We start from the raw sequence: 12,262 nt of genomic DNA, 5'->3' as shown, positions 1-12,262 counted from the left end.
GCATAAAAACAATGAAATAAAAAAAAAATGAAATAAATTAGATACATCAGTATATGCATTTATATGAAATAAATTGTATACTTTGATTTTCACAAATGCATATGTGATTACGTTAGTAGTGTAGACGCCAGGTAATAACGTGATTACGTTCTAAAATTGTATTAAAATCAAACAAACTCTGTGATATGGCAATGCCAATTAGTATATTTCAAAGAGAGGGCTTCAGCAGCGACGAAATTAGCGAGAAACTAGTCGATTAGTCGCTCGAAGAAAGTTGGAAGAAAAATAAGTGTTGTTTGAGTGTAGCTGGAGTAAAATTTAAAAAATTTCAGTGCAATTCCTTCCAGATTGCACTATTTTAATCGATGCAAACAAATAATTCTCCGAGAAATTAGTAGCAAGCAAAGAACGTTAAAAACATTTGAAGTGCAACGCTATAGGTGTGGGCAATCGTGTCAGTGAAAATAAAGTCTTTGCGACGGGTAAAGTGCTGGTGCTAGATTTGAAGGAAGTTACATATTTTTAAAAGGCTTTGAATCGGTATTTGTCGCTAAAAAATCGTATAAAGTGAACAAATAACACAGAAGTGTTCTTCATAAGTGCATCGAAAGAAAGGATACAAAACAGACGCAGGCTGGAGTTTCAAGTATAATTCAAAGCGGTGAATATCCTTGTAATTTTCTTTGTGCTGTATAGTGCATTTGTTTCTGAGTTTAGTTAGATAGGATACATACTTATTTACTTGGGAGATTAGATTATAAGCGTCAGTTTCCTCAGGGAAATTATATGCCGCCTAATACCGGCTTTAGATTTGGCGTTGCTTTGTTTGCGTCTGCACGGAAAAGGGTGTGTGCTCTTACCAATGGAAACTTTTGCGGTGGCCGCGGCAGCGGCAGCTAAACCAACAACTATAGTGCACAACGTTTGCGCGAACTCCAAATAAGCAACAACAAAAGCTTGAAGGTTGCAAAAAGAAAAAAAAGATAAGAAAAAACCAAGAAGAGAGAGATTAAATAGAGCGAGCGAATGAGAAATCAAAAACAATGAAGAGAACGGAACTTTGTGTGTATTGCAAACGCAATTACTCATTTCTAATTAATTCCACTGATTAATTTTCTTAAATAAATGTCATTTCGATACAAAAATATCGTTAAAAAATAATAAAATGGTAGAGGCCATAAACATGAACAGCAGCGAAACAACTCTGTCAATGAGTGGAAGCATAAAAATGCGATAAGCAAAAACTCTTTGATTTAGTGGTCACGTCGGCGCCACAGTGTTTGTGCTTCCATAAAGCAAAAACAACAAAGCGGTTGAATCTGATAGAAATAAACTAAATAGCAACAACACTACCACCCTTTGCCTTTGTTATTGCATTATCCAATGCTTTTGTGTTTCTCTGCAGTGGGTGGTGGCGTTTGGGGTTGAAGGCATTGGTTAGTAGTTAAGAACAAAGTTGCCGGCATAGAGAGTAATATAAAAGGAAGGAAAACCAAGCCTTGGTAAACTATTATCAAGAGTGGAAAACATCAAATTGATAGCAACTAGAAAATTAAGTATGCAGTAACAAAAAAAAAAAACTTTCTTTATTGCTAAGAAATTTTCAATTACAAATCCGCAATTATGAATCATCAGCTATCAGGCTATGTTAGTTGTTGAATCATTTGTTGATAACAGAATCATAGTGTCATGGTAGTGCAAAAGCAATCAATGGAACGTCTACTTGTGTTAATGTGCACATATTCATACACATCTATTAGTGTCTTCAGTTATGAGTTATCATAGAAAGTATAATTTCCCGGTCCTTTTAAGGGACCAATGGAAAATACCTACATATTGCATTGTATTATATATTTTTTCTGTCGCCTGCCTACTCACAAGAATAGCATAGGCGATTGATCGGGGAGCTTATCCATTTGCCCTTGGCTGCAACTTTTTTCAGCGATGCGCCTATTCAGCGTACAATCAACCCTGTGCTTGTGGAAGCAGATACCTACAATGGTTAGCTTTAATGGCACTCTTTTCAATAGCTGCTTCTGGCTTTTTATATGACCAAAACAAAATAAAAATAACAGAAGTCAAAGAAACACGGTCTAGGTCGGCATTATGAGCTTTTTTTGTGTTTTTTCTTTGTGGCTTGCAATGACCATTGCATGGTCTTGTAATCGCTTGTTGGTATGTTTGTTGGATACGATGTCGACTACTTTCTATTGTTTCGTATCAGAAACGCAACTGCCGCAAAACAGAGCTTCATGAAGAAGACTCAAGCAAAATGCGATACCCAAACAAGCGAACTAAACAAATTTAGCTATAAATAATACAACTAAAATGAGTTAAATGTGCATACGTACATACATATTTAGATATGGATATGGATGTAGTATATACAGTGTCGAGCGAAATTGAAGCTCGTAATTCATATTGGACGAATTAAGGTAATACATTTTTACACGAATTTGCTTAATGTATTTTTGTATAGCAAAATTAAAGGGAAAAGATTTAGTTTATAAAAAAAAAAACAATGAACATTAAACAAATTCAGTTAACCTAATCTAAAATAAAAACAACCCAAAGGTATTATGTATTGAACAGTTGGTTGGAGTACGATGTTCTTATAGACGAAAAAAAATTATAAATCATCTCTCTAGGATTTAAAAATATATCAAATATAATATACATATATTGAAATAATAAAAATGCTGGCTTTTTATTGCGCGCCGGTAACCTTAAGCTCTTTCGTAGAATAAACTCTGATTGATGGTCTGTATTTAGAGAATACTATATTATAAATCATTTTGTTAGCGCTAAGCATTAAAAAATGTCTCTGTTTGGCCCTTAAACCGTGAATTTTTCTGATTCGTTGCCATCCTACTATTTTCGTTGTAAACTCATAAGCCTACAATTACTTAAAAATAGTGGATGCTGTTGTTGTTGTACCATATTTACATACGGGGAATGCTGTTGGAGTGACAGTCTTTGGCCGGATATAAATCCGAGTCGTTTCGGTAACGTCGAACCGACTGTCCTGGAAACGAAAAAAAAAATAGTCGTTCTGCCCATTTGTTTCTGTTTCTTTTTAATCTTAACTCTGAGTTTTTTGACTGGCCAGACCTTGTTGAGCAGATAAGTTTTATCGTGCGTCTTAGTTGTGTTCTAGTCTGTAAGATTTTTAGTATCACAGACTGGATAAATTGACTAGAATGCAGAACTCGAGTCTGTATGGTATTTACAGCGTCATAGAAATAGTGAAGCTAGTCGTGAACCAGGGGCTTCGCTAGTTGTGTGATACCTGCTGGTAGTGACTGGGAAAGGTTTCCTTTGCAATGGGGAGATCAAGTGGAGAAGCACTTGTCTTCAATGGGTAACTGGTATCCGTTTTCAAATCATATTTGTACTATCGCATTACCCATTAAATGCTTCTTTGACCTAGACTGTGTCTTGTATAGTATGTCTTCACACTGACTTCGAAGTACTAGATGACGTGCTTTAGTTTTATCGAATCAGAATCGGTAGTCAACGCTGCTCTTTTTGTTAAAGAATAAATAATTGTGTTTTGCGCATAATATTTTTGGTTATATTGACGGAACCAAATGTTTCTTCTGCATGCACACATATGTATTATATACGGTTAATGCTCTAGTGCTGTTTGTTACTGTACGTACGTACATACATATGTATGTGCATGTGGCTGAAAAAACCTTTTAAAAAGGTAGATGTCATTTTACATTGCGCACACTACCACATTGCGTTGTTGTTAATTTTGTTGTCAACGCTTATATGGCATAAAAAACATATTCTTGCTTGGTGTTGATTAGCGATATATGTATGAATGTTTGAATACTAAAGAGTAATAGCTAGATGTGGAGGTGTATATTCGCTTTAGGCAACTGGTTGATAGAAATTAACTGACCTCATTTATGTACGGGAACTCCATCAGCCACGCATGCTACTCTCTTTGCATTTTTTTAATGCAAACATTTCTATTCAAATCAGTTAAAACGAATTTTGTATCCAACTGACTAACATTATACATACATATGCATGTATGCATGTGTTCCTTGCGTGATGTGCAAATGTCAGCATCAGTGATTTTTAAGCAGTTTTTTCGAAATGATACAACAATAAAATAATTTGCGAATATTTGATTAAGGTTTTACTCTTACTCGTTTTTGTTGTTGTTTTTAGAAAGTATGATAAATCTCATTTTTTGCATGACTGACTCAAGTATGTTTTTTATGAACATTTTTTCTAGAGTTGACTATTTCGACATATGTACATACATACATATGTTAAGTAGAAATTTACTAAAATGAGTTCGGATAAAAACAATTAAATCCTCTACGAAAATGATGGATCCGTCAAAATTAAGTTTCACCTATTCGGTTGTTATAATCAAGGCGAAGGTGGTGTTGGTAAAACAGGTGAGTTGTTTTTTTTTTCTTTCGCTGTGTCCATGTGGCTGTCACCTCAGAATAAAAGAAGGCGAATTCATTATTTGTTTTATACTTTGCCAATACTTTGCTTTGGCAATCGAACGTACAAAAAATTGTTGTTGGTCTAGTGCCACCACCTTTAATTAATGCGCCTTGGATTGACCCGTTCAATTGAAAATATCGCAGTTGTAAGGGAAAACATTGAAAAGTCGATATAAAGATATGTTTAAACTTTTTTTTTTTTGACCTATTGTAAATTGTAATTATAGATATTAATGATATGTATTTTTAAGTGCCATACAATCAACAAAACAATTACATGCTTTACTGCAAGCGGAAACGCCGGGAAGAATAATTTAACGATATTTTGCAAAAATTTTAAAGCTGTTAGGCTAGTTTCTGTGAATTTTTAGAACATCATTTTTTTCTTCTTATAATTGAACTTTTCTACCACATTAAAATTATGCAAATATTTATAAAAATTTAAGGGGGAAGTCTACTGTGAATTTTTCAAAAAATCGATTTTTTTTTTATTAGCTTAAAAAATACTTTGAACCCTCTTAAATAAGGTACAATATGTGTTACAGCTGGCTAAATTTTTCTTCGCTGAAATTTCGACCTTTTCCCGAAGCGCTCCAAAGCGCGTACCTGCTATACTGAAACTTTAAACGCATTTTTCTCGAAACTAAGTTTTTGTATACGGTGTACACGATATCTCGAGTTCTGATAAATGAATCAGCTTAAAAATTTAATTATATATTCTCTGTAATAGTGTAATATCGTTATTTGTTAAATTGTTATAAACAATAGTAACATCAATTTTAGGCAAAAAAAAAGAAAAAAATTTCAAGAATTTTTTTTCAACGCCAAAATTTTTTATCGACATAATCCTACGTCAGACGAGAGTCAATACTATGTATATGATAACAATATTTTGTTTTTTTTGTTTTAGATCACCGAAACGTAAGATTTCATGTACACCGTTTAGGCACCTAAGAAAAGCGGACCTGCGCTTGCAGAAGTGCCACAGCGGCCATTTTGAATATTTTGACTTAAAATTTTTTTTTCAAAAACTTAAATATATAATAAAGATAAGAGTTTAAATAGATTTTATGTACGAGCAATATTTTGTTAGAAATAAAATCCGGAAAATAAGCCTGTTTTTTCCCTTGACACAGTAGACTTCCCCCTAATGAATTCTTCTGAATTTCGTACAAAGTTTGGAGTTTTGTTTCATATGGATTTTATGAAAGAAAGAACTACGTTTCGATTAAAAAATTAAATGTCATAGTTTATAATTACAAGAGGTGTGGGTTCTTTTCAAAGGATGTACATTAGGGCGGGTCGATTTAAAACTCGCTCATTGCTCTGTGAAAATCGTATTCTAGGGATCAAAATAAGAAACTTTGCCGAAGGAACCATACCTCTAAAACGAATTCTGATGTTCCCCAATTTAAAAATATCACCATTTTTGACCTTTACATGAAAAAATCAGCTAAATGGCTATGTTTTTTTCTTTATTTTTATTTATTTATAATAATATGTATTATTTATTTATAATAATATCTATTTTTTCTCTTAAACAATTTATTTAGTCAGAACATATGTAAATGAAAAAATTAATTTAAGTGAGCTCTAGAAAAGAAACTAAAAAGTTCGACCCAAATTGGGGGAAATCTGAATTCGTTTTAGAGGTATGGTTCCTTCGGCAAAGTTTCTTATTTTGATCCCTAGAATATGATTTTCACAGAGCAATGGGCGATTTTTTTGCCTCCCCACAAATCGACCCGGGCTAATGTACATACATATAAGGTGGATTTCATCTCGCAGCTTTTTTGTACGTTGTCCATTATACAATATTACCAACCAAATTGGGGTTGTTGTTGTTGTGGCAGTACCAAATTGGGGTAGTTGGCGCTGGTGTAGAATTTTTCAAAGCTCTAGTTTGTTTTTCCTTTACTTTCAAGCGGTGAGATTAAAAAAGGCAGCAATCTGAGCACTTTTTTTATAACCGTCGATTGTGGTAGTCTATTGTGGTATTACTTTTTTTTATTTGGAACTAAATTTTTAATTATAAAACCATCTGGACACGTGGGAAATTGGAGCAACTTGAACTATACTTAGCCTCGTATAAAGTCACCTTCCAATGGTCATCTCGATCGACAGATCTACCGACTTTGCTTCCGCGGAATCCACCTCCGATGCATGCTTGCGTATGAGTTGGCGAACATAATTTTCGTTAGGCTGAAATATTACTCTTCTCCCCGCTCGCCTTATTTTCGCTAGTCGAGTTGCGGAAATCCACTACAGTTTCTCGGCAGAAGTAGTCGTTTTGAGCTTAAACACCGATCACCAGCGCCGGGCCGATTGACCGATCTTTTATTAAGGGCGTTGGTTTAGAGGTTCGCCAACTAGTAAATCGATATGAGGGCATCAAATTCGTTGAAGCGCATCATGTGTATCACACTCGTGACTGCAAATCGTCATCGAACTCGAAGCGATATACCAACTAATTTATACTACATCCATTGCTTGCTAAGCTTCGTACAACTAGAAGCCTGCATAATCCGGCTTACACCAGTGCGTCCCTTGTTTTCACTCGATGTATTTCAGGTGCCTACCAACCTATCGTGCACCACTTTATGTAGTTATTTTTGAATTGTAGAAAAGTGAAGTGGTGCCACTGCCCTAATCCGGGCCCAACTAATAGGAGGTGTGGTTGTAGCAGCATAAACATTCGCCATACATAAATCCGAATCATTCCGGCAACTTAGAACCGACTATCGTGGGAACGAACCAATAGAAATCAAACGGCTATTTCTCCTTTCCTCTGTAGTGAAGACACATGCACACATCATGCACCATCTGATTCTAGAAGTACGACAGTACATCAGTACAATATAAACGTTATAGACCCCCAGATTAATTGTGGGCTGAACCCAAAACGTCCATGTAACATAAGATTCTGTTCCGTTCATCAAACTTCAATTAAATTAAGAGACGCAAACTACATGCTGAGAAGCATTAGGATGGTACATTTTCCCCATTACTGTAATTTACTTCTACATCTCGAAGCTTCTCCAACCACCGGGGTGAATTTCCCTGATTTTGTTGTTGTAGCAGCATAAACATTCACCATACATGTACGCGGGATGCTGCTGGAGTGACAGTCCTTGGCCGGATATAAATCCGGTAACGTAGAACTGATTGTCGTGGAAACGAGTTTCACTGATGTTGTTGTTGTTGTAGCAGCATAACATTCCCCGTGCATATACGAGGAATGCTGTTGAAGTGACAGTCCTTGGCTGGATATAAATCCGGGTCGTTTCGGTTACGTAGAACTGCCGTGGGAACGAGTTTCACTGATCTCATATGCTGCTGATGGCTGTTGGAAAGATGCAATGGAGAAGGATTTATCTTCTTTCGTTTGGTGTAGAAGAAACGTCTGGCGCGTTTTTTTTTAACTCGGCCAAAATTGCTTGTATAGTTACCTCATAAGTTAAGAAGCAAAAGAATACAAGGTGAAGTCCAAAATAAACAATACTGAGGTAAAATAGTATGACAGGAGCTATGTTCTGAGAACTTCGAGTTTATTTATTCAAAATAGTACCCTCTGGCTTCGATACACTGTTTTGCGCGATCTAAAAGCTTTTCGAAAGAGTGTTTCAGGTCATTGACCGGAATGTCCTTCAGGATGTCGGTACAAGCCTTTTGGATAACCTCTGCGGACACAAAACGTTTTCCTTTCATCACCAAATGCAATTTTCCGAATAAGTAGAAGTCAAAGGGAGCCATATCAGGTGAATGCGCGGAGTGATTGATGGTGAAAATGCGATTTCTTATTAAAAAACTCAGTCACAAGAGTGGATCGATGAGATGGTGCATTATCGTGCAATAAGCACCATCTTCCTCCTTTGCGGTATTCAGGGCGAATTCGACCAATGCGATGCAACAAACACTTCAAAATGCCAAGACAGAAAATTGCATTGACGGTTTGGCCCGTTGGCACGAACTTCTGCTTAATTGTAAAAACAAATGAGCATCAACTTGATTGTTGACTTCTCCAAAGGCTATTTTTTGGGTGGTGGCTCATCTGGGACCTTCCATTCGGAACTTTGACCCCTAGTTTCGGGTTCATATTGGAAACACCACGTTTCATTACCAGTTACAATGTTATAGAGGAAGTTCTCGTCTTTTCTCGCCTCTTTAATGAGGACTTTCGAATGTTGAGTTTTGAGCAATTTTTGGTCTTCAGTTAACTTGTGCGGAATGAAACGTGCACAGACCTTTCGGAAGCCCAAATGATCAGTTAAAATGCGATAAATCGATGTTTTGGAGATATTCAACTCCGATTCCATGAATTTCAAGGATGATTTCGGTTCATTTTGATAAATATACGAAGAATTTCGATGGAGTTTTTGGTAATCACTGATTTTGGGCGGCCCGTATGTTCATTGTCATTTATGTCCTCAACCATCTCTGATGCGTGTAAACCACTCATGAACTCTGGTACCAGATATACAAACATCGCCATCGCCAATATCGCATGTGAGACAAAATTTGATATTAGCTCTTTGTTCGAAACTCATTTTTGTACCGCTGACACAAACATACGGACACTTTAGACGCAATAACTTCGCTTCCACTGAACCGAATGTCACCAAACTTTCACTGGAGGTCAGCTAGGGATGTAACTTCCAACGCACTAACTCATTAAAAAGATGGCGCCATCAAAAACATTTTTATGACGTCAGTTTTGTTTATTTTGGACTTCACCTTGTATAACAAAAAAGTATAACTACTATCCTAAATATTGTATAATTTATCTATATTTTATGCGTTTAAATATAATCCAAATTCTTTTCCTCCTCCTTTATTTAAACTTAAGGAATGCGCATAGAAGAGCAAGAGCTTACGCTCAATGACCGTTCGTCAAGAATAAATAGGCTATTGTGCGCAAATGGGAATATATTTTATTGTGCACAGTTTATGTGAAATCAGGCAATGGCAGAATGGGGGCCACTGAATTCTGCCGTGCACAGGTGCAAACACACAGGTGCACATGGGGCGAAGCACATATTTATCGCTATTAGGAAATCGTATAGAAAAGTGACTGCACTATGTTAAATAAAAAATAACTACATCTATACACACATACCCACATACATACATACATCCATACATGCATTAATCTTCAATCAGTGTCCTACTGTTTTCGTGAGAACACCAAGTGAGTGTATTGCCTGCAGCTTTCTTTCATATGCCCCATGAATATATCCGTTTTTGCGCCTCTTTCCGTTTCATTCCGTTTTTTTTTTCTTAACTTTTCCTCCGCTTAATTGTGTAAATTGTGTTCGTTCGCCGCCTTGGAAAAGGCCTGAAATCATGTAGGTTTGCTGTCTGACTGGCTTTCTGTTCGGCACAAGTGCGACATGAATAGCGAAATCAAGTCAGCCGACAAGCACCAACTTGCCAGGAAAACGAACAAACACTTCAAGCCGCCAAGCAACTTTTATCTGTTTCCTTTTTCTGATTTTATTGTTATTACTTGTACTGTTGTCTGATATCTATATATTGTATATATGTATGTATATATATTTGCACGTAGTTGTAGCGTGGCCGGTTGTGGTATTCGGTCGATTGTTTGGTGGGTTTTGTTTAGCTGCAGGCTGCAGGCTGCTTGTTTAACTTCAAGCAGCTTTTTTGCCTCGTTGCTGCCTGTGGCTTCAGCGGCAAACGACAACAAGTTGCTCAGACTATGCTGGTGTCTCCAGTGTCATTGCTGCACGAATGCCTTGCAACGGCCTTATTACTGTAATCGGCGAGGAAATAGTTACACCGGGGAGGTGCCGCATATCTTTTGGCCTGCAACAACTATGCCAAAGTGAACCAGTGGGAAAAACAAAGACTCGTAATCGATGTGACAAACAAAAATGACGTATAGGACAGGTATTAGGAAAAACCAAAGACTAGGCGAGATCCGCAGCATTGTTCATGAAATGAGGGCAAAGATGTTTTTAGCTCAATCTTGCAAAATCAAAGCAGCTTAAGAGAAGTACTTGCTGAGATGACATTCATACATATTTATAACTAGTGGCCTAACTATCATCAGTTCCACGGGAACATGGCATTTACTTTCGAACCAAGTGGTGCTTGGTTGTGTTCTGTGGGGGAAAACTTTTTAGCAACTTTAACTAGTAAATCTGACAACAAATTCAGAGATTGGATAAGAAGTTTTAACTAGAGAATGACCTAATATCGATTTTTAAGATCGAATCAAACCGAATATTTTTAAGGGCCCAAGTTGCCCAAGTAATAAGCAAACGGCAGTCGCTGTAGCCGAATTTGTTGGTGCGCACTAACATGCGGTAGTGCCCGGGTTCGAATCTCCGTACAGGAACATAAATTAATAGAAAGTTTTTTCTAAAATCGGTCGCCCCTCGGCAGGCAATGGCAAACCTCCGAGTGTAAGTGTGCCATGAAAAAGCTCCTTTTTAAACAAATTATCTGCCATTCTGAGGCGGCACACAACTTCAGTTTACACAACATATAGGAGGAGGAGATCGGCCAAACATCATCATCATTCATAGTACTACAGCCAATTGTGAGTCTTACTTTCCCCACAATTCTTCTCCATGCATTTCGGTCCATAACCAGACTACGATAGTTGTTCACTTCTATGCTTCTTAGATCGTCCTCAACGTCGTCTAACCACCGCTTCCGCGGCCGTCCTCTTCACATTTCACCAAGCATGCGCGCATCTAGAACATTGCGAGGTATTCTTTCATCTGGAATTCTGTAAACGTGTCTTAGCCATCGGTGGGCTGCGATTTGGCAAACTGCACAACGTTTTCTCCTTGAAGTCTTCTAGCTCGCTGTCATCTCGATGCGATAGAGTCCTTGTTTTTCTCGTACTGGACCCAGTATCCAACATATAATAGGTCTATTTATAAGTTCGTGCGGTTTTACAACAGATGGCGTAACTTGATTATTATTCCATCGATCCACATTTCCAAACATTCATTGGAGAGCTACTGTCGTAAGGCACAAACGTCAGTATAAGTTTTTTATTTGAAGCGTAAACAACAATATTTTTACCACACTTGAAAATGTCGAATTTCGTGCCAAATAATGTGTTTTTGCGGGGAATTCTTCTTCATTATTTTAATATGAAGAAAAAAGCAGCCGAAAGTCATCGTATCTTGGTGGAAGTTTATGGTGAGCATGCTCTATCTGAGCGAACGTGCCAGAAGTGGTTTGCACGCTTTAAAAGTGGTGATTTTGGCTTGGAAGACGAAGAACGCGAGGGTGCGCCGCCAAAGTTCATGGATACCGAATTGGAGGAATTGCTCGATCAAGATCCGGCTCAAACGCAAGAAGAGGTTGCAAAAACTTTGGGAGTTGATCAATCAACCATTTCCAAACGTTTAAAAGCCATGGGAATGATCCGAAAGGTAGGCCATTGGGTGCCGTATGAATTGAAGCCAAGAGACGTTGAACGCCGTTTTATGGCATGCGAACAACTGCTTCAACGGCACAAAAGAAAGGGTTTTTTGCATCGAATTGTGACTGGCGATGAAAAGTGGGTCCATTACGACAATCCAAAACGTCGGGCAACGTATGGATACCCTGGCCATGCTTCAACATCGACGTCGGCGCAGAATATTCATGGCCTGAAGGTTATGCTGTGTATCTGGTGGGACCAGCTGGGTGTTCTGTATTATGAGCTACTGAAACCGAATGAAACGATTACGGGGGATGTCTACCGACGACAATTGATGCGTTTGAGCCGAGCACTGCGAGAAAAACGGCCGCAATACGCCGATAGA

At 37.5% G+C, this 12,262-nt stretch overlaps 1 protein-coding gene across 4 annotated transcripts in view; it reads left to right on the top strand.

The window, feature by feature from the left end:
- The first annotated feature begins 238 nt into the window (after positions 1-238).
- Positions 239-12,262, top strand: part of LOC128857993 (coronin-7) — a 38,721-nt gene continuing 26,697 nt past the window's right edge. For 2 of the 4 annotated variants that reach the window (XM_054093872.1, XM_054093871.1), the window contains exon 1: positions 239-661. The gene's annotated coding sequence lies outside the window, so the exon portion shown is untranslated. The remainder of the gene's footprint in view (positions 662-12,262) is intronic. The other 2 variants (XM_054093873.1, XM_054093874.1) reach the window with 2 other exon arrangements.

The sequence above is a fragment of the Anastrepha ludens genome, chromosome 3, assembly GCF_028408465.1.
Source record: "Anastrepha ludens isolate Willacy chromosome 3, idAnaLude1.1, whole genome shotgun sequence".
NCBI classification, from domain to species: domain Eukaryota; kingdom Metazoa; phylum Arthropoda; class Insecta; order Diptera; family Tephritidae; genus Anastrepha; species Anastrepha ludens.
The sequence above is the reverse complement of the archived record's forward strand: the minus strand, read 5'-3'. Positions and strand labels throughout refer to the sequence as shown.